At 41.8% G+C, this 23,563-nt stretch overlaps 1 non-coding gene across 1 annotated transcript; it reads right to left on the reverse strand.

Annotated features, from left to right (window-relative positions):
* Positions 1–14,028: 14,028 nt before the first annotated feature.
* LOC122752274 lies at positions 14,029–14,132 on the reverse strand. The gene has a single exon (XR_006356049.1). It is a non-coding gene; the product is annotated as a U6 spliceosomal RNA (small nuclear RNA).
* Positions 14,133–23,563: the final 9,431 nt, after the last annotated feature.

The following is a 23,563-nucleotide window of genomic DNA, read 5'->3' on the forward strand; positions in this document are numbered from 1 at the left end:
TCTAGCTGTTCCTGTTTGCAGATACAAATAAGATTATATTTGAAGGGAGAAAGGAAAAAAAAACACACCCATCTTTTCACCGTGGAAAATGCTTAATGATTCCTTGTTCTCAATGGCATGGGTCTACCATCTACCAGTGCAGATCACAGTCCATCTAACTTCCTCATGTTGTATGACTGTTGTCTATGTACAGCCACAAATCTTCCTAGGATATCACCTCGATGTCCTGGATGCTTTTCTCTTTTTTTAATCATAGGGAGATCAGAGACTTCTTTTCTGGGTAGAAAGGACATGAAAGGTTGGTACTCTTAGCTTTGACTTTCTATCATTCTATCTTTTTTTTTTTTTTTTTGGTTAGGCAATTGGGGTTAAGTGACTTGCCCAGGGTTACACAGCTAGTAATTGTTAAGTGTCCGAGGCTGGATTTGAACTCAGGTCCCCCCGAATTCAGGGCCAGTGCTCTATCCACTGTGCCACCTAGCTGCCCCTCTAAATTCTATCTTGATAAGTGGGGCTCCAAGGTGATTTGTGTAGATGATGAACATGATTAGAGATTAAAGGACTTTCTTACTCCACTTCATTGAATAGAATGATGTGCAGGAGTAGCATGTGAGGCAAAATAAAAGAGGTGGAAAATACACATAATGACTAAGGGCTTCTCTGGCTGGTTGGCTGACTATGAATCTGAATCTCAAATAGATGAGATAGCCACTGAGGCTATGAGCTAAAAGAGATGAAAACCATCCCTCTGCCAGGGAAAGGCTGCATAGCTGCTTTTGTGTGTGTGTGTGTGTGTGTGTGTGTGTGTGTGTGTGTGTGTGTGTGTGTGATGCAATTGGGGTTAAGTGACTTGCCCAGGGTCACACAGCTAGTGAGTTGGCAAGTGTCTAAGACCAGACTTGAACTCAGGTCCTCCTGACTCCAGGGTCGGTGCTCTATTCACTGCGCCACCTAGCTGCCCCTGCATAGCTGCTTTAATTCAGCTTAGGACCAGCAAGCGTCAGCCATGAAGACCCAGCAAAAAAGTAGATCAGTACAGATACCAGCAAATAGTCACACAATAGAGAAAATACACCAACAGTAGACTCAATTATTACTTTTCACTGTTGCTATTGAGTCAGTTTGTTGTAGTATGTAGAATGCTGGATTTGGCATCAGGAAGACCCGACTTGAAATCCCACCTCAGACATTTACTATATAAATGACTCTGAGCAAGTCACTTAAAAATTTCTCAGCTTCAATTTCCTCATCTGCAAAATGGAGATAATAGTAGTATTTCCCTCACAGGGTTGGTGTGAAGATCAAATGAGATGGTACATTGTAGCAGAGGGGAAAATACCTTGCAACTAGGTAGTTTACAACTTGATGATACCCTGAGCCAGAAATTTTTTTTACAGTTTTATATTAGATTTTCATATTATTCTATATTAAAATATTCTATATTAATTTTATATTATCAGTATTAGAAGAAGAGAATGGTTACAGCATGGAGTTGTCTTTTAGTTCTGAATATTACATTTTTCAATAAGTGAATAAATGAAACATTTATTAAATGCTTACTTTTTGCTATGAACTGTACTAAATTTTGGGTATGCAAATGAAAAAGAGACAGTCCTTGTCTTTAAGGAACTTATGTTTATGTTTTTTGTTTTTTGTTTTTTTTTTTAATGAGGCAGTTGGGGTTAAGTGACTTACCCAGGGTCACACAGCTAGTAAGTGTTAAGTGTCTGAGGCTGGATTTGAACTCAGGTACTCCTGACTCCAGGGCCAGTGCTCTATCCACTGCGCCACCTAGCTGCCCCCAGGAACTTATGTTTTAATAAAAGATGACACCCATAGGGAGTAGTACCTTGGAAAGAAACTTTTGGTCTGGAGAGTCACAGGGAGGCTGAGTTGATCCATAAGGTAGGTTTTCAATTGTCAGACCCTTCCCAAAATCAATGATAGTTTTCATTTGACTATGGTGCTTAGATTGCCCTTTATTTTTTTATTCATTTGAATTTGCTTTATTGTGTCTAGGTTTCTCAACTAGCTTCCATTTGTTTAACCCTAATTCTTAGGCAATTATTTTCGTTAGAGAGCTTTTGTACCTCCTTTTCCATTTGGCCAGTTTGGCTTTTCAAGTTGTTGACTTTTTTCTCGTGTCTTTCCTGCATCACCCTCATTTCTATTTCCATTTTTTCCTCTACCTCTCTAAATTTATCTTCAAAGTCCTTTTTTAGCACCTCTATGGCCTGAGACCAATTCATATTTTTCTTGGAAGCTTTAGATATAGGGGCCCTGATATTGACATCTTCTCTGAGGGTGCACCTCGATCTTCCTTTGTCACTAAAGAAACTTTCTATGACCTCACCTTTCTCTCTCTGCTCATCTTGCCTTTCTTTTACTTGACTTTTAGCTCCTTAAGGTGTGGCACTGTTTCCAGGCTGCACTATCCCAAGTTTCAGAATGTCCCAGGTGGTGTGATTTAAGGAGGAGTAGGTTCTTCACTTACCTGGCCTGTTCCCTGGTCCATAGATGACCCCAGACCAACTTGCTAATCAACCAGCTTTATGTGTTGTGGTTGTCAGCTCCAAGGAGTCTGTGCCCCCCCCCCCCACACACACACCTGGGCCACTGCTACTCAAGTCTACCTCCTGGTTCCCAGCAGGGATGAAAAAACCCACATTCTGCCTCAGCAACAGCATAGACCCCTGGAGTCTCTCCCCTGCCAAGGGCTCAGCCCTCTCACCAGACTATTCCAAATGACACTGGCTCTGACTATGGTGCTTAGAGGAAGAGGTAGGAAACAGGAAAAAGTAGGTGAATGGGTGGGTGGGAGTGCAGAAGATACATTTAGTGACAGGGAAGATAGCAAGATAGCTTAGATGGATGGATGGATGTTTGGATGGATGGATGGATGGATGAATAGGTTGGTGGGTGGGCATCTCATAATTTAGACTTAATTGGTAGGCAATGAGAAGCCATTAAAATCTTTTAAGTAAAGGAGTTGCAATCATGGCTTTGGTTTGAGAAATATATTACATTTCTTGGCTTGGAAGATGGAGAGGTTTGTAGGCAAGGGAGATCATTAGGGAATTATTGCAAGAATCTTGGTGAGAGGCAATGAGAATTTGATCTAGGGTAGTGGTAGAAGAAATAAAAAGGAGATCAAATAAGATAATTTATTTGAAAGTACTTGGTCACCATCAATCTCCATGTAAATGAAAACTATTAGTATTTAATAATATAATCTAATAACAATATAATAACTGATTTTTCCAATTAAGAAATTATTTAAACAGATCAAATAAAACATTTGTTCTTTCTTGGCATTTAGGACATGTTAGACTCTTGGTGGTGAAAGATTGTGCTGGTGACCTAGGACTCTTTGGGGCAGAAGAAATGATTCTGGAACCATGGAATTGCTTGACTGAAGTCATTTTTAAAAAAGAATAAATTTTTATTGCTCTCTTTTAACTTTACATTATTTTCCCAATGTGTCCCTTCTTCACTTTCCCAGAGAGGCATCCTACAGAATAAGTAATAAAAAATGAGAAAAATTGACCAAGATATCAAAAAAGTCTAATGTCATATGCAGTGTTCCATACCCATTCCCCGCCCCCCCCACCATAGCTCTTCTTTGAAACTAAGCTGGGACCTTATACTTTCGGAGAATTCAGTTTCAATACTTTCATTGTTTGGGTCTTTCCATTTCCAGTGTTCTATTTGTTATGTGTATTGTTTTCTTACTACTTTTTTATTACCTTTGCATCAGTTCACAGGATTATAGAATCATAGGTCTGGTGCATCTGAAGGGACATCTGAGACCATATAGCCCAGTCCACTTATTTTACAGGTAAAGAAACTGAGTCCCAGGGAGGTCACACAGGTAGTAAGTGGCAAAGTCAGAACCTGAACCTGGATCTCTTGATTACAGAGCTGGTGCTCTTTCCACCTGTCTCCATAGCTAACATATTCCTTGTTTCTTATCTAGTACATTCATACTTCTAGATATATATTATTCTATTAAATTTATTCACCACAACTTCTTTAGCTATCCCCCAGTTGATGGTCTTTGACTTTGTTTCCATTTCTTTGCTATTACAAAAAGTGCTCCTACAAATATTCTGATGTATATCAATCACTCGATATGCATTGATGAAAGACCTATGATGTGCACTCTGCCAAGCACTGGGGCCTTTCCAATAACTGACATTTCTGTAGCACCTTAAGGTTTGAGACATTATCATATTTGGGGATAGAAAGCTGTCCTTGAAACCAGGAAGACCTGAATTTCAACTCTGTGCAAGCCATCAAAATTTTTCTAGGCAAGCATTCTTTAGACTATAAATTACAGAAAAGGTGCTGACCTGTAATTGGTAAAAGGAAATTTCTCACCTGGGAGATTTTAGAGATAAGGAAAGTGAGGCTCAGAGGACAATTGACTTGAGTAGGGCCACACCACTAATTATTTGAACCCAAGTGTTCCGGACTCCAAACTCAGCACTCTACCCATTATGCCAAGCTCACTCTCAAGGAATGACATTTTTAGCCACAGGAGGTCTTGGAAACCTCTAGAAAAGTCATTGAAGAATTCTGGGGGTTGGAGGGAACATCAGAACTGATGGACTCATGGCTCCTTTATAATGGCTTGATATAATGATGATCCAGGGGAGATAGCCAATGAGACTCGATGCTTGATTAGATGGGAGAGCAAAGGGAGGGAGAAGACATCTAGGATAACTATTAACTGATTGTTATTTGAGGGCTAGGAGGAAGGTGGAAAAAGAAAGAGAATTCCACTTGTCATGTGTTGAGCTGGAAGTGCCAACAGGAAATCCAGATAGAGATGTTGAGCATATAGTTGGAAATGAGGGACTAGCCTGGGAGTGAATGTGTGAAGTTGGGTGTCATTTTGCACAAGTGAAATGTGGACTAATGATCTATTCATTTTCAGATGTCTCCCCTAGGGCTGAGCTGTTCTGAGTAGTTGATGAGTGAAAACTCACCTCTCCAACTAGATCAAGTTGTCCCCAGCTCATGTCTCACATCCCATACAGGATGCCAGGGTCTATTCAGTATAGTCATCTTGCCATTTGTCCTACTTAAACAGTAACACTCTCCTCCAACCCACTTACCACCTCTTGCCCTGGGAACAGTAACCAAATCAAGTGAGGTAGCTTTTAAACTCAGATCTTCTGAATTCCAGTCCTGCACTCTATCCACAGCATTACCAGAAAGGGCTTGACAACTATCTGTCCTGTGGGTCTACTCACAATCCTTGTGACTACTTAGATGGAAACCCCCATTCCCAGACACCGATCTTTCATGTATTGTCTCTCCCATTGGAATGAAAACACCTTGAGGACAAGAACCGAATGGATTTTGTCTTTTTGTCCTTAATGCTGAGAACAATGCCTGTCACATTATAGGTGATTTGGTGGGATCAGTAGAGAGAAAAGAGTGTGGGGAATGGAACTTTGGAAGGAACTCACTTATCTTATTCTCATTCTTTTTTTTTTTTTTTTTAAGTGAGGCAATTGGGGTTAAGTGACTTGCCCAGGGTCACACAGCTAGTAAGTGTTAAGTGTCTGAGGTCGGATTTGAACTCAGGTCCTCCTGACTCCAGGGCTGGTGCTCTATCCACTGCGCCACCTAGCTGCCCCTTCTTATTCTCATTCTTAAGACTATTTGGAGCAAGAAAACAGAGCCAATGAAAGAAACAAAGGTGTAGTGGTCAGGGAGGTAGGTGAACCTGGAGTTAATGGTGTCGATGAAAGCCAAAGAGAGAGTTTCAAGAAGGAGGGTTGTTCTACAATGACACTCACTGTGGGAGGTCAAGGAGGTTCAGTACTGAGAAAAGGTCATTGGATTTAGCATCCAGGCAGTCATCTGTGGCCTTGGAGACAATATTGGAGTCATGTGTTACAGGTAGGAGCTGGAGTACAAAGGACTAAGGGAGAGAGTGGGTAATGAGGTAGTACAATAATAGTGTAGGTGTAGACTATTGCTTTGGAGAGTTTTCTGGTGAAGACAGAGGAGCTTGGGGGATAGCAGTCTTCAGAGAAGGTGTCTTAGATGGAAGACTTGTTGTGCATGGCAGCACACCATGGTAATCCCAGCTACTAGAGAGGCTGGAGAATTTCTTGATCTCAGGAGTTCTGAGTGGCAGTGGGCTATACCTATCCATTGTCTGTAATAAATTCAGTATTAATAGGGTGAGCTCCCCATCACCCCTCCCAGAGCTGGGAAAGGTCAAAGCTTTTGAGCCAGTCAATAGTGGCATCTGCTCTGTGAACAGGCCCTGAACTTCTAATCTGGATGAGATAGACAGATCCTGTCTTTAAAAAAGGGAAAAGGGGGGTGGGGCAGCTAGGTGGTGCAGTGGATAAAGCACGGCCTTGGATTCAGGAGGACCTGAGCTCAAATCCAACCTCAGACACTTGACACTTACTAGCTGTGTGACCCTGGGCAAGTCACTTAACCCTCATTGCCTCACCAAAAAATAAGTAAACAAACAAATAAATAAATAAAGGGAAAGGGAAAATTTGACTTTAGACAGAGGGACAAGAGCCAATGGAAAAGAAGATATGATAGTAAGAACAGCTAACATTTATATAGTACTTTAGGGTTTGCAAAGAGCTTGACAGAAATTACCTCATTTGTTCTCACAAAAACCCTATTTTGCTATTATTACCACTCCCTCACTTTATAGTGGAGGAAACAAATGCAAAGCCCCTCAATGACTTGCCCAGTATCATACAGCTAGGAAATGTCTGAGAGGATTTGAACTCAGTTCTTTCAGACTCCAAGTCGAGCACTGTATCCACCACATCACCTAGCTGTTGAAAAATATAAGAAGGGGGCTGAAGGATCCAAATCAGAACATTTTTTGACGTTTACATGATTTGAAATGGAAATACCAGTTTGAGTTGAATTATGAGGTCTTTGGTTGTATAAAATGTACATTTCCCAGGGAAATGATACTAAAGTATAAAATAATAATAATAATAATAACATGCTTTGGATATCAACCCCCCAATACAAAGAAAACTCTTTGTTGAATATAAAAATCATTACTTATTTACAGACCAGTGTGATATTATGTAGCTTTGAACAAATCTTTTCATGCATGTGTATAATGGAAAATAAAACACATGCCAACATTTCAACATATATATATATATATATATTTCTCTATGGGAAACTACTGCCTACCTAAAATGAAAAATAACCAGAATTTTGCGTATAGTCCTGTACAATGATAATGACTGACGTGCATATACATTTTTATGAGTTTACAAAGTACTTTATATAAATATATATAGTCTCCTCTGATCTACTGCAGGCAATACTATCTTATAATAATATATGATTTTTACTATTTATTACATACATTTGTTACATATCATTATATTATTTGATATTGTATCTTATGTATAATTTGCATTTACTTATATGCTCATACATTGTCCCCTTTGATAAAATGTGTGCTTCTCATGTTGAGTGGCTTTTCAGTCATATCTAATTCTTTTTGGCCCCATTTGGGGTTTTCTTTGCAAAGATATTGGAGTGGTTTGCTATTTCCAGCTCATTTTCCAGATGAGGCAACCTTGAGGAAACAGGATTAAATGACTTGCTCAGGGTCATACAGCTAGTACATGCCTAAGCACTAGGTTTGAACTCACAAAGAAGAGTCTTCCTGACTCCAGTCCTTGCATGCTATCCCTAGCAACACCTAGCAGCCCTAGCTTCTCATGGGCAGGGGATCTATCTCTAATTTTTCATTTTTAAAAAACATTCTCTTTTTTATTGTGACCTTAACAATCATCAACAACCCTTACATTTCAACATGCAAAGAACAACAAGGAAGAACACTGTGTAGCATGATTGCCTCATTTTTGTATTTTATCTCCCCAGTACAGTGCCTAGCACTTTGGTAATTGTTAAATGCCTGTTGACATATTATTATATTATTATTATTTTATTTTATTATTTTTTGTCGGGCAATTGGGGTTAAGTGACTTGCCCAGGGTCACACAGCTAATAAGTGTCAAATGTCTGAGGTCAGATTTGAACTCAGGTCCTCTTGAATCTGGGATCAGTGCTTTATCCACTGCACCACCTAGTTGACCTGACATATTACTATATTATGATATATTTATTGTTTTTGTTTTTTGGGGTTTTTTTGGTGAGGCAATTGGGGTTAAGTGGCTTGCCCAGGGTCACATAGCTAGTAAGTGTCAAGTGTCTGAGGCCAGATTTGAGCTCAGGTCCTCTTGAATCTGGGATCAGTGCTTTATCCACTGCACCACCTAGTTGCCCTGACATATTACTATATTATGATATATTTATTGTTTTGTTTGTTTGTTTGTTTGTTTTTTGGTGAGGCAATTGGGGTTAAGTGACTTGCCCAGGGTCACAGAGCTAGTAAGTGTCAAGTGTCTGAGGCTAGATTTGAACTCAGGTCCTCCTGACTCCAGGGCTAGTGCTCTATCTACTGTGCCATCTAGCTGCCCCTATTTATTATGTTATTATATTACAATTCTTATCTTAGAGATGAGTCTGGGTTGATAGCAGCATGAATGCCTCAAGGGTCAAGAAGTGGGACTTTAGTGAGTGGACTTTGAGATCCAGGCCAGCAATAGGCAGGATGAGGACTCATTCAGGTAGTCAGGCCTTGTCCAGATCTGAGCTTGACAGCAGTAATGCTGAGTGGGAACTGAGACATTGGGGGGAAATGTTTGTGTTTTTAGTTTCATTATAGATTTGAAGGCAATATTCCTCTGCGTAAGGTAATCAATGCTGAATAGCTCTCAGGTGCTCCTTGCTCCTCACGGATGAACAGTGGGGAAGAACACAGGGGATAGAGTGGGGTTTCAGCTGATAACTGGGGTGAAAAAGGTTCCCCAAGGTTCCTTAGAGCCCTGAGGGGCAGGTGCAGCCCGGGAGTGTGAGCCAGAGAGACTCACGGCACACAAATGACAAAACTGAGCCTCCGTGTTAAGTCTTCTGCCTCACAGCAAGGCAGGCTTACTCTGCTGCCAACTGTGTGACTGTGTTTTCTCATCAGTCTTACATCTAGGCTGTCCCTGGGTGTGTGAATTTCCATCTGACAGCCAGGTCTTTGCCCAAGCCAGACTTGCAGAACCTGGGCCTCCACCAGGCACACCTTTTTATCCCTTAATTTACAAACAGGATTCTACCCATTCCATGCTTCTATGGTTTGGAGGAGAAGGAGTAAGGGTTGTAAAGATGGGGCCAAATAAAAGGTGCCATATTTATAGATAACTCGACTTTCTTTCTTCTTTGGCTGGGGGTAAAATTCCACCATTTAAAAGCTGGGCCTGGTCTCCAAGTTAAGAAGCATTTAATGCACTGGGACATTTTCTCCTCATTATCACCTCATTAAGGGTGACAGAAGCAAGAGGCCAGGCCTGACCCTGGGAGTTTCTCAAGGTGATAATGAGAAAACCTTCTGTCTTGTTTTGGCCTCGGTCCACACGCTATGGTTCAAGGTATTTCAAAAGTGACTGGTTTTACGTCAGGACATTGGGAAAGAGGGAGAAGACAGGAAATTCTTTTGTGGTTAACCCCCCAAAAGAAGGGAAGGGTTCCCAAGCCCCTCTGGTAAGCCCCAGGGTGCTTCAGGACTGATGGAGCCCAGGTACAAAGGGAAGGATTCTGGGACTGGGCTTCCCTTGTCAAGTGAATCCTCCAGGGCTTTGTGCCATGGTAATGGCTATGGGGTCTCCAAGGCCACGTCAGGGGGTTACAGACTTCAAACCATCCTGCCAAGTTGCAAAGGTCAGAATAGATGGCATTGTAGTTGGATTTGAACTCAAGTCCTCCTGAGCTGGTGCTTCATCTATTTCACTACCTAGCTGCCCTTAAGTCACTCTATTTCTTTTTTTTTTTCATAAAAGTATTTTATTATTTTCCAGTTACATGTAGAAGTAGTTTTCAACATTTGCTTTCATGATTTCTAGTTTCAAATTTTACTCCCTCCTTCCCCCCTCCCAAGACAGCAAGCAATCTGATATAGGTTATATATGTACAATCACATTAAATATATTTCTACATTAGTCATGCTGTGAAAGAAGAATCAAAGCAAAAAGGAAAAACCTCAAAAAAGGAAAAAAAATAGAAATAGTATGGTTCAATCTGCATCTAGATTCCATAGTTCTTTTTTGGCCTGAATCTTTTTTTTTTTTTGCTGGGCAGTTGACTTGCCCAGGGTCACACAGCTATTAAGTGTTAAGTGTCTGAGGCCAGATTTGAACTGAGGTCCTTCTGAATCCAGGGCTGGTGCTTTATGCACTGCACCACCTGGCTGCCCCCATAGTTCTTTTTTTCTGGATTTAGAGAGCATTTTCCACCATGAGTCCTTTGGAAGTATCTTGGACCATTGTATTGCTGAGAAGAGTCAAGTCTATCACAGTTGATCAACACACAATGTTGTTGATACTGTGTACAATGTTCCCCTGGTTCTGCTCATCTCACTCAGCATCAGTTCATGTAAGTCCTTCCAGGTTTCTCTGAAATCCACCTGCTCATTGTTTCTTTTGTTTTGTTTTGGGGTTTTCCTGTAGGGCAATGAGGATTAAGTGACTTACCCCGGGTCACACAGCTAGTAATTGTCAAGTGTCTGAGGTGGGATTTGAATTCAGGTCCTCTTGAATCTAGGGCCCATGCTTTATCCACTGCGCCACCCAGCTGCCCCCCTGCTCATCCTTTCTTACAGCACAATGGTATTCCATTACATTCATATACCACAACTTGTTCAGCCATTCCCCAATTGATGGTTATCCTTTCAATTTCCAATTCCTTGTCACCACAAAAAGAACAGCTATAAATATTTTTGTACATGTGGGTCCTTTTCCCTTTTTTATGATCTCTTTGGGGAAAAAAGACCTAATAGTGGTATGCACAGCTTTATAGCCCTTTGGGCATAGTTCCAAATTGATCTCCAGAATGGTTGGATCAGTTCACAATTCCACCAACAATGCATTAGTGTTCCAATTTTTCCACAGCTTCTCCAACAATTCACTCAATTTCTAAGTGCCCCAAGCAACTTTTTTTTTTCTTTTGCAGGGCAATGGGGGTTAAGTGACTTGCCCAGGGTCACACAGCTAGTAAGTGTGAAATGTCTGAGGCCGGATTTGAACTCAGGTACTCCTGAATCCAGGGCCAGTGCTTTATCCACTGCGCCACCTAGCTGCCTCGCCACAGGCAACTTTTGACGATTATAGATGGCAGAGAGAGTTCCAGTCTGCATGAACAGATGGGGTTCCCTCAATGGGAGTCTCCTGTACCTATTAGATCACAGATTTGATTCAAAAAGGAAAAGAAGATTACTGCTTTGCTCAAGAAACTGCAATGACTCTCTTTTTACCTCAAGGATAAAATTCAAACTACTTTTTGTTATTTAAAGCCCTTTACCATCTGCCAGCAACCTACCTTCTGAGGCTAACTTTATATTTCTCTTCTGCTCCAGATGAATTGTTATTTGTATGACTTCTCAGAATCCAGAGAGAGGTAGGTGACATACTGCTCTCTTCAACCCTGATCAGACAAGATCTGGAATAGGGTCTTCAGCTGTGGGTGCTATAGTGTAGGAAGGATATTAAAAATAATGGAGAGAGGGGCAGGTAGGTGGTGCAGTGGATAAAGCACCAGCCTTGGATTCAGGAGGACCTGAGTTCAAATCTGGTCTCAGACACTTGAAACTTGCTAACTGTGTGACCCTGGGCAAGTTACTTAAGCCTCATTGCCCTGCAAAAATAAAATAAAATACTACTACTACTACTACTACTACTATTAGTCAAAAGGAGAGCACCAGCAGGGAGAAGAGCCTCCAGTTCATGTCCTAAGAAGACAAATCCAAGGAACTGGGGGTATTTATCCTGGAGAAAGGAAGACTCAGGAGGGCAATGCTAGTTGTCTTCAGATATTTGAAGGGTTGTCCTGTGTCCTCTGAAAAAGGGATTAGACTTCTCTGCTTGGTCCACAGAGGACACAACAAGGAGCAATGGGTAGAAGCTCCATTTTGTTCCATGTCAGGAAACTTCTCCTAACCACTGGAAGTCTATTTTGTATAGATTTTGTAGGTAAGTTTTTATGTACTGTACTTGTTTCACCCCAATAGAGTGTAAGCTCATTGAGGGCAGGAACCATTTCCTTTGTGGATTTGTATCCCCTGCACCTGACACATAGTAGGCACTTATTCAATGTTGGTTGGACTGAATGGACTTGGATGTGCATCCCCTCTTCTCTTCAGAGGCTGAATGGAGGCAGCAATGATGGGTCAGGAAAAGTGTCCTCTCTAAGCCTGGATTCAACCAGCAATCAGGATAGTAGAGTAGAAAGAGCCCTAGTTTGCTGTTAGGAGGACCTGGGCCTCTGGCACTTAGCTGTGTGACCCTGGGCAAGTCAATCAGCCTCTTTGAGCTTGCTTCCTAATTGTTCAAATGGGATAATAATAGCACTTTCCTCCCACGATTACTGGGATTAGACGACTGGAGAAGATATTTTTTAAATTGGCTCTCCTCTCTTGTAAATGAGAGCCACCCGATGACCCCTCACCCTGATTCCCTTGGTTAGGGGAATGGGATCCCATATTCTCAGGAAACTCAAGGACTGGGGAGGAAGGAGGACAGATTGAAGCTCTTATACCAAAGGGTTCACTTCTAACGCCCCTGTTTTTCCATGGGAGTTTTAGTTCCTCTTCCATAGAAGTTGAAGGGAAACTTTTGGAATGAAGTGGAAGAGGTGTCCTCACACAGGCTTGTTGTTCTCTTCCTTCTCTCTTTCCTCTTGCCCCCAATTATGATATATAAAATGTGTCTATATCTCTCTCTCTCTCTATTCTCTATATATTCTCATTTGGTTATGCATATACACACACACACACATATGTTGTCTCTGTTAATAAAATGTAAGCTTCTTGAAGGCTAGAACTGACTTTTGTCTTTTTATACCTAGCCTTTAGAATAGAGCTTGACACACAGGAAGATTCTTTTTTTTTAAGTGAGGCAATTGGGGTTAAGTGACTTGCCTAGGGTCACACAGCTAGTACGTGTTAAGTGTCTGAGGCCAGATTTGAACTCAGGTACTCCTGACTCCAGGGCCGGTGCTCTATCCACTGCGCCACCTAGCTGCCCCGGGAAGATTCTTAGCAAATGTTGATTGATTCATGGCGGTGCCCCCTGCAAAAATAGCAAATGTCTGGTGTAGAGTAGTTGTTTAATAAATACTTCTTGACTGATTGATTAGGATAAAGCACAGGTTTGAATAGATGACTTCTTATGTCTATATATTATTATATATATTATACATACATATGTATATATATGTATATATGGCCATAAACATCAATTTCCACTTTATTGCAAGCTTTTATATGAATACTAGTTCAAATGAATTTACCTGAAACTAAATGACCAAATTATTTGATGTAGCACTTTTGAAAATATCTCTTATTTTTATCATAACCTTCCGTTGACCCAAAGCCTTTACTTTTCACTTTTAATCTTAGCTCCTATGACTCAATGATAAGGCAGTATAACATTTGTAAAAGTTCTTTTGCTACAAACATGTTTACCTTATTAACTAATATTCCTCGATATTTTATCTTTGCATCCCTAGTGCTTAGCACAAATTTATGGTACATGGTATATATATATATATTTTTTTCACCAGAGGATCAGTTTATTGATGACTGACTGAGGGTTGGCACCAGTTGATGAGCTTTTTTGGTCACGGTAGCTTGCAAAACAGGCTGTTAAAGAAAGGAGGGATAGGGCTTTACATCAGTAGAGAGAGTACCCATGGTTATGAAATTATGATTTTTTAGTAAGTATTGAAGTGACTACATTCCTAAGAATAAAAGTATAGAACCTACACAATATTTTTATGACTATGTAAAACATTAATAAATGCTTGGTGATTGATTTAGCAAATCAATATACTAAGTAAGACCCTGCAATCAGAGGAGAAACTTTCCCCTAAATCAGTAATTCTTAAACTTTTATCTCAGGACCCTTTTACATTCTGAAACACTTCACGAATTTGTGTGTCATCCTTGCGCAGGGGCCATGCTAAATCTCCGTATCATTCCATTTTAGTATAGGTACCTCTGAAGCGAGCACAACCCTTTTGCATTCTGAAAAATTATTGAGGACCCCAAAGAAGTTTTATGTGGGCTATTTCTATCGATATTTATGGCATTAGAAATTTAGAAATCTTAGTATTATTCTAAAAAAATATCGTTGATTTTGTGTTCTCCCCTAAAAGTGTCTCTTTCCAGAATGCCTCGGGGGACTTAGAATGGTTGCCTTAAATCCTTAATGGGAAGTGAAAGGTGTCTATAGCCAGTGACAGGTTAAAGCTGCCTCTGTTATCTCTAGGAGCTTTAAGGTCAGTTTCATTGTAAATGCACCTTTCACCAGTCAACTCCCAATTACTTTCTCTCCTTAGTCTCAAAGTTGGCTGTCAGCTCCACACTCTGCTGGTCAATGAACCTCCCACAACCTACCCCAGCTCTCAAGTGCAGATAGGACCTGCACAAATGGTCAGCACGTGCCTAACAGTCCTAGTCACTTTCTTGACTGACACCTTTGAAAGGCACCAAGGTGTTAGTTCTCCCCCCCCCTCCCACCCTTGTAAACCAGCGGAGATGGGCAATACACTCCGGGGGGAGGGTATAGGAGTCAAAGGGGAGGAGTTGGTGATGTTTAGCTTTTAGCTAAGGTAAAGTGTTATATATGACAGGCAAACACCAAGACTTGGAGCCTCCCAGGGAGATGGATGGGCAGTCTCTTAGGAGGACCCCTCAGGGCCCAATTCTCTCCTCTTCCTGATAGGTCTGCTGTTGTGCCTGAGTTCTATGCTCTTGCTGATGGTTTCATGAATGAATCACTATTCTGTCTCCTTGGCTTCCTGGCCCTGCCTGTTCTCCATCTCCATTCTGACTTCACTCTCTACTGCCTTCAGGCTCCTCAGAGAGTCTGGAGGACGACAAGATCTAGAGCTGAGGGGCCCCAGAGAATAGGAGGATGCTGTGTTTGACCAACAGTCAGGACAGAATGGGCAGGTTATTAGTTGGAAGGTAGGATAGAGTTAGAAGAGAGCTTTGAGGTCATCTAAGCTAACTCTATCATTTTACAGATGAGGAAATTGAGGCACAAATATGTTGAACCACTGGCCTAGTCTACTGTTCATTCTGCTACAGGGTGCTTTGGAGACCCAAATCATCAAAAGCTTTATTCCAGTGTGGACTCATTGGGTCACACTGGAATTAGGGCTGGAAGGGGCCTCAGAACTAATTTAGTGCAATCCATTTTTTTTTTTTTGGTGAGGCAATTGGGGTTAAGGGACTTGCCCAGGGTCACACAGCTAGTAAGTGTAAAGTGTCTGAGGCTGGATTTGAACTCAGGTCCTCCTGAATCCAGGGCCAGCAGCTAGGTAGAAGATAGATTGGAGAGGGAAGGACTGGAGGGAGGGAAACCAATTAGGAGGCTATTGCAATAGTCTAGGCAAGAGACCCTGAGAGTCTGAACCAAGGTGGTGGCTCTGTGAGCTTAGAGAAGGTGACAGATTTAAAGGATGGATGCAGTGTAAGACATGACAAGTAGCTTGATATAAGGGGAGTCAAAGATAGTTCTGAAACTGGTATCTTGTGTGATTAGGAGGATGGAGTCACCCTAAACAGAAATAAGGAAGCTTAAAGGAGGAACAAGTAAGATTGGAGAGAAAACGAGTTCCATTTTGGACATGTTGAGTTTGAAATACCTACAGGACATCTAGGAAGATAGCAGCATGGGACTGGAGCTCAAGAGACAGACGAGGGTTGGATATATACATATGGAAGTCATCTGTCCAGAGCTGATCATTGGCAGAACCAGGACTAAATAATTTGCTTGCTGACTTTTAATCTTTTATTTTTTCCCCCTTGATACCAGTGGGCTTTTCTGATGCTACTGAATCAATAGTGAATGGAGAACGTTGGTTCATGGCCTCTCACTTGGACTAATGTAATAATCACCTGGTTGGTATTCTTCCCTCAATCCATCACCCACATAATTGCCAAAATAATTTTCCAAGACCCGGTTATGACTACCTGGTGAAGTCAAATCATTTCCCCATTGAAGAAACTTGTTTGACTCTCTGTTGTCACTAGGACAAAGTGCCAACTCTCAGGCACTTAGACCTTACACCTTGCATGATTTAGCTTCTGCCTGCCTTTTGAATCCTAGCTCACATTATTTCCCTGTTGACTAAACTACATTCCAGCAAAACGAACTACTAACTATACCCCCAACTCGGTGTTCCCATCTCCCACCTCTGAGACTTTGCCCAAGCTGTCATCCATGTCTGCAATGCCCTCCTTCTTCACTGTCATCTCTCTGAATTCTCATCTTCCTTCAGAGACTCTGCTTTGGCAGGACCTCTTCTGTGAAGGTTTCTCTGAGACTCTGAGCTGCCTCTACCTTCTCTTTCCTTAGTTTGTCTTGCATTCGGTTTATCTATTTAGTCAGTCAGTGAACAAACATTTTGTTAAGCAGCTACTATGTGCCAGACACTGTGCTATTACACACACTATGTACCTCCACCCAGGCAGGGAAGGGCCAGAGAGGAAGCCTTAGAAACGGGGAGAGCTTCAGGCTTAGGAGCGATGGTTGAGGATAGGAGGTGAAGGGAGACAAAGGCCACATCAAGAGGGTGAGTGTCACAGGGAGCAGAAAGAAAAGTTGGGGGGATGACGGAATCGCCAGATGGAATTGAGAAAATGTGAAATTTCACTTTAATGTTACCATTTAAATTCAGTAACCAGTTTCCTACGAGGAGCAAATTTTCCGTTTTCAGTCACAATATATCTCTTATCGGGTTCAGGCCTAAAGCAGGACGATAGCAAAGGCGTGTGTGTACCAAGTACATCTACACTACCTTGGTTTAATAAGTGGGTTTCCTCTGAGTGTTGATACAGTGGAACTTTCTTAATCCAATATCTGATGGAGGAACAAGGATAGAAGAATTAATTTACTGCACACTAATTAAAGAGGAGCAGGCACTGTATATACTGGGAAAGTCTCCGAAATGAATATTTGATAAACAATATCTGGTAAATTAAAAACCTGAAATGTTAAATTAAATGCAAATTAAAAATCTGGAATGTTAAATTAATTAAATACAGAAAACCGCATTAAGGAACATTATGGGGTGAAGTTAAATCAGAAATAGCAAAGTTATTCAGCACCCAAGTCTACCACCAGAAGTGCTCGCTCACCTGTTGTGATTAGACTAGCGGTGGGGAAGGCTCCACACCATGTGTGGATTTGCAGACTATATGGGGTACCTTTCCTAGGGGCTCAGGATGCAGTTCAGGGAAACCAGGAGCGCCACTCTCTTCCTGGAGATTTATTTGGGTCCGTTTCTCTTTTTGTGTTTAGGTGGAAGAAGGGCATGATGTTAGCTAGTGGCTGGTAGCTTTTAGCTGGTGGCTGTGGTTGTTCCCATATATGAGAGACATAGGGCTGAGGACCAGGCTCGTGTCTTCTTGGAAGAACAGTCTGTGGAAAGCTTTATGATGTGGGGGCACTTTTTTCTCCACCTCCAATAGTGGAAGGAGTACAGATGTGCCTTAGTAGAGACCTGAGGCAGTGCAGTGCAGTGACAGGGAGGGCCCAACACAGGATTAATTTGTTTATTTATTTATTTTTTTGGCAGGGCAGTGAGGATTAAGTGACTTGCCAAAGGCCACACAGCTATTGTCAACAGTCTGAGGTCGGATTTGAACTCAGGTCCTCCTGAATCCAGGGCCAGTGTTTTATCCCCGAGACAGGATTTTAACTAGTGATTTCTGAATTTGAGGCAAATAGCACAAAATGTTCCTTCAGATGCTGTTGTAGATGCCAAAGGGTGGGATGGCTGGGAACATATGTAGGGAAGAGTTCATCCAGATGTGGCCTCTGGGAGCCATCAGAGTAATTTCCTACTGACTAATTATTCTTGCTAACTAGGTGCTAAGCTCAGTTGTTGCTATGGGGCAGGGAGGAGTAAATGTCGGCACCTGCTAAGTTTCTCCTCCCTGGGGAGAAGAAAAGCCCCACCTTGCCTGACCCAGTGTCTCTGACTGCATAGGGAATCGGCAGATGAGTCTGAATATTGACTGAATATTGCTGTGTGACTTAAGGCAAATCCTTTACCTCTCTGGGTTTCAGATTCCTCACTTGTAAAATGAGGAGGTTGGAGTAGGTGATCTCTAGGGATTGTTTCCTGCTCTAAATCTTATGATTTTTCTTAAGGTGAGGAGAGGAGTCCTGAGAAATTTGAAAGCTAACATGACCAGGGTTCCAATCCTGTCTCTGGCATATTCTGCCTCTGGGCAAGTCATTGAATCTCTCCAAGTTCTAGGGCTCTGGTGTAGAGAAGATGGCAGCCCATGCATGTTGTTATAAAGTAGCTTCCTTTGGGACAGAGACTGTTTCACTTTTGACCATATCTTTCATACCTACCCCAATGCCTGGCCCAATTAAATAATCGATGCCCATGGATGGACCACAGAGGTTATAATGACTTGCCCAAGGTCATATAGCTAAGATACCATCTAAATCCCACAATTCTGCCATCCATCAAGTACCAGGACAAAGGAGTCCCCATAAGCCTTAAATTCACTGAGCCTTGACTTTCTCACCTGTAAAACAGAGATAATAATACCCATCTAACACCTCCCAGGGCCACTGTGAGATTCAAATGTAATAATGGATAGACATCACTTTGCAGACCGTTAAGCATTAGATAACTGTAAGTATTGGTTATTATCTTCATTATCCTAAGTGCTAGAATTGGGATGGGGTATTTAAACTTGGAAAAAAATAAAAGCATCTTAACAGAATGGAGTTTTCATACTACTTCATATGGGAGACTATTAGAAGGTGTTGTGGGGTAGCTAGGTGGCTCAGTGGATAAAGTACCATACCCGGGGTCAGGAGGACCTGAATTCCAATTTGGCTTCAGATACTTACTACCTGTGTGACCCTGGGCAAGTCACTTAAGCCTGTTTTCCCCAGTTTCCTCATCTGTAAAACAAGCTGGAGAATGAAATGGCAAACCAATACTGTATCTTTGCCAAGAAAACCCCCAATGAAAACAAAGAAAGAAAAAAGAAAACCCCAAATGGATCATAAAGAGTCAGAAATTAATGAAACGTCTGAACAACAAGAAGAAGGTGTCTTCTATAGCATTTACATCAGGTAAATTGTTGGTAAGGTCTCACCTACCTGTCCTTAATTGTCAAATGTCAGGTAGATCATTCCTACATTGAAAAATGAGTTTTGCAGTCTGGTCTTCATGTCAGAAGACCTGGAACTGGGCTTTAACATTTCCTGGCTAGGAGACTTGGGGTGAGGAATTTAACCTCTCTGGACTTCTGTTTACCTGTATAGACAGTCAAGTTTAGTGGACAATGGGCTACTTATGGAGTGAGGAAGCTCTGACTCCAAGTCCTAACTTTCCTATACTAGCTATGTGAGAATGGCCAAGTCACGCAACTTCCCATTGCTCCAGGGAATACTCTCCAGCTACAAGTTCTGGATGAGTGGCTGACATGGGGTTGGGAGGAACTGTTTTAGAGAAGAAGGTAGAACTGACAAAATGAAGAACTTTGAAACAGGTGGAGTAATTGTCTTGAAAGTAAGAGAGCAGAGGTAGGACTTCCTTCTTTTATCAGGAATATTATAGAGGGAATTTTTGTACTATGTGGGATATTGGCTTAGGTAGTGTTTAAAGTCCCTTAGAACTATGATTCTGTGACAGGAAAAAATTGGACAGGTGATGAAAGGACAAGGTAAATACCTGTATTATAGAAGTTTCTAGTTCTAATGAGAAAGCCAGACAGACCCCCCCTCCCCCAAAGTGAAGAACCCTTGTCTGAAGGTCTTCTAAGCACTTTCCAGACATTATTACCTCATCTGATCATTGTAACAAGCATGTGAGGTAGGTGCTATCGCTATTTCCATTTTACATATGGAATAAAACAGGTTCAGATGAGATTATGACTTGCCCAGGGTCCCACAGCTAATAGGCACCTGAGGCAGTAATTGAACCCAAGTTTTTCTATCTCCAAGACTGCCTTCAATGGGGAGGGGGGGTGTAAATATAGGTTTTTGGTCAAAATCAGATGATTTCTAAGGTTATTATCTCCAGCTTTATAACCTAGAATCTGAAATGACTCTTAGCAGTCTAAGGCTAGCTGAGTTCCTTTCCTTCCTCCTGACTCATGTCTATTTCTTTGGCCCTACCGGATATAAGGAGTCTATGGTACTTGGGAAAAGATGACAAGGAACTTAAAAAGAACCCCGAACTTGGAATTAAGATGCCTAAATGCAAGTCTGCTCCCACTAACTACGCCCCATCATCTCTCTGGGCAGGTTGCATTAGCTCTCCAGGCTTCAGGACCTTCATCTGCAGAATGAAAAGGTTAGATTAAATCAGGGGTTCTGAACCCTTAGCATTACAGACACCTTTGACAATCTGGAGAAACCTGTGGGCCTCTTCTCTGAATATGTTTTGTTGCCTACATTCATAACTGAAGGTAATGATAAAATTTCATTTAGAGGTTAGTAAAAAAGAAATATGTAATTTTTTCCCATCCAAGTTTATAGAACCCCTGAAATTGAGAAATCAGTGGACCAGAGATTCAGACACCCCCCTCCCCCCTACTAAATGATTGTTAAACTTTTTTTTTTTTTTTGCAGGGCAGTGGGGGTTAAGTGACTTGCCCAAGGTCACACAGCTAGTAAGTGTCAAGTGTCTGAGGCCGGATTTGAACTCAGGAACTCCTGAATCCAGGGCCGGTGCTAAACACTGCGCCACCTAGCCGCCCCCAAAACTTTTTTTTTTTTAGTTCTAATGGATATACCCCAGATGTTGGCTTCCCAGATGAGTTTACTATAGATAACCATTTGTGTATAGTATGTGTGTTTACAGGCTAGCACTGTGACCACGAGCAGGTCACATAACTGAGGTTCAGTGCCCAGGCAAGTCCCTAAGACTGAAAGTTACAGAAGAATTGTGTGGGGCATCAGTGCAGAGAATTTCCCCACATGGATGAAACCACAGCTCGAGACCTCCCCCCTACCCCCAAGTTTCAGGGATTATAACATTCCTTTATTTCTGTTATGAAAGTTACATGCAACCAAATGATTCCTCATTGACTTTGGATGAGAGAACCACAGTGATGAATTGGATGCTTGGAGTCTGCTCAGCTACTCACAAATCCCGACACCCCCCCCCCCCAATTAATTGCTTTAGATAGGCCAGGAAATTAGATTCTGAGGGTCACTCCTTTCTGGCAAAATGGGACCATCTGTTGGCCAAGGGAGGAGGGAGCAGGGGAATGGTGCAGCAGAGGCAGGGATGCTGTCTGTTAAGTCAAGATCTCAGTTTACTTCTTCAATATTCAATTTATGTCTAAGTTGGTAAACAGCAGGAGCCCAGGTTTGAAAATTAATTCATCAAATGAGAATAATGTTCTAAGTGAGGAGAGGTGGCTAAGGATGCTAGTCAGCTTGTTTAGCCCTTCTGTGAAGAAAGGCTAAAATAAGAAGGTTTTAATATCTGGAGAATTCCTTCCAGCTCTGAATCTATAATTTGGGTCTAGATCTAGTTCATTTACTTCTACATCTACATCTTTAGTTATGATTTTTCTATCTCTCATTTTTATTTGTTTTTGGATGCTTCCTTGCTGTAGGAAATTCTCTCTCTCTCTTTTTGTGTATGCTTGTGTGTGTGGGGGGTGGGAAATGTGGGTTCAGTGACTTGCCCAGGGTCACACAGCTAGTAAATGTCAAGTGTCTGAGGCCAGATTTGAACTCAAGTCCTCCTGAATCCAGGGCCGATGCTTTATCCACTGCGCCACCTAGCTGCCCCCAGGAAATTCTTGATAAGGGAACATCCGCTAGCAATGACAATTTTTCCACTACTTGCACTCCAAGAAAGTTGTCAAGGGGCACTATCATTTTTCTAGGGCCATGTAGCCAATGTATGTTGCAGGAGGGGATTGAACTCAACTCTTCCTGACTCCAACATAAGCTTTTTATCTGTTATAGCCCCTGGAACTAGATACTCAACTATTCTGATGGATCTGGGATCTCATTGATTCAGAGTTCCCTCCAAGGACACAGATGAAAAGCTATTCCTATCTGCTTTCCCTGTGAAACTCTTCTCCACGGTCTTTCATCAATTCCCATACTGGAGGCCTTTCTCACTTTTCCCTGGCATCAAGAGAGAGCTAGTTGAGCATTTGGATTGCCCACCCGTGATCAGTAGCTCAGACCACATGGCCATTCCATATTTTCATACATTTCTTGGATGATATAATATTTTCCTGTTTTTCAAAGTTCTCACATTCACCAGACGTCTTGCCATAGTTTTCTATGATATTCTTTTTTAATTCTCTGGGGACTGTTGTACCCTTGTACATCTACATCAATATATAAATACATTTACACTATGCTTTCATCTGTTTATGTCTATGTCTATTCACATCCGTATCTATATCATTCGCTTCATAATCATTTATTACATGCCTCCTATATGCTAGGCACTGTGTTTAGTTCTGGGGATACAAATAATACAAAAGAAAGATAATCCTTGCCATAAAAAACTCACAATCTAATGGGGGAAGACAATTCAAAACAGCGAGATCAAAAGCAGGGATGGGGGTCCCTGAAGGCTCAACGGAGAGTCCAAAGGGAGTGCAGCTAGGTGGGAAATGAAGAGATAGTTGACCTGGATGTCTTCCTTCAGTGGATCGCTTTGTTCTGATCTCTAACCAGAGAGGCAGAAGGTGTGGATGGGACATGAATACCAAGGTTGATTTGATCTTGAAGGATCAAGAAGTTCCTGGTGATGAGATTCTCCTGGCCATGATGAAGTCAAAAGCAGCACAGTAAGGCAGGGTGTCTATGTCTATGCCAATGTCTACATCTCCATTGATGTTTATGCCTATGTTTGCCTCTATGTTTGGGGCAGCTAGGTGGCACAGTGGATAGAGCACTGACTGTGGAGTCAGGAGGACCTGAGTTCAAATCCAACCTCAGACACTTGACACTTACTAACTGTGTGATCCTGGGAAAGTCATTTAACCCAACCGGGGCGATCTCTAGTCATTCTGGACCCAGATGACTCTGAAGGCGAGAGTGAGGCTGGTGACTTTGCACAGCCCTCCCTCAATTAAAAATCCAACTCACTGCAAGTCATGACATCACTTCCCAATGTCATCATATTCCTCCTGGAGAACAAAGGACAAACCACCACCACCTCTATGTCTAAGTCTAAGTCTTTGTTTCTGTTTCCCTTTATCTTTGCCAACAGCTGGGCTTCTTCTTCTTCTTCTTCTTCTTCTTCTTCTTCTTCTTCTTCTTCTTCTTCTTCTTCTTCTTCTTCTTCTTCTCCTCCTCCTCCTCCTCCTCCTCCTCCTCCTCCTCCTCCTCCTCCTCCTCCTCCTCCTCCTCCTTCTCCGTCTTCTTCTTCTTCTCCTTCTTTAAGTGACTTGCCCAGGCTCACACAGTAAGTGTCA

The sequence above is a fragment of the Dromiciops gliroides genome, chromosome 3, assembly GCF_019393635.1.
Source record: "Dromiciops gliroides isolate mDroGli1 chromosome 3, mDroGli1.pri, whole genome shotgun sequence".
In the NCBI taxonomy this organism is placed as follows: domain Eukaryota; kingdom Metazoa; phylum Chordata; class Mammalia; order Microbiotheria; family Microbiotheriidae; genus Dromiciops; species Dromiciops gliroides.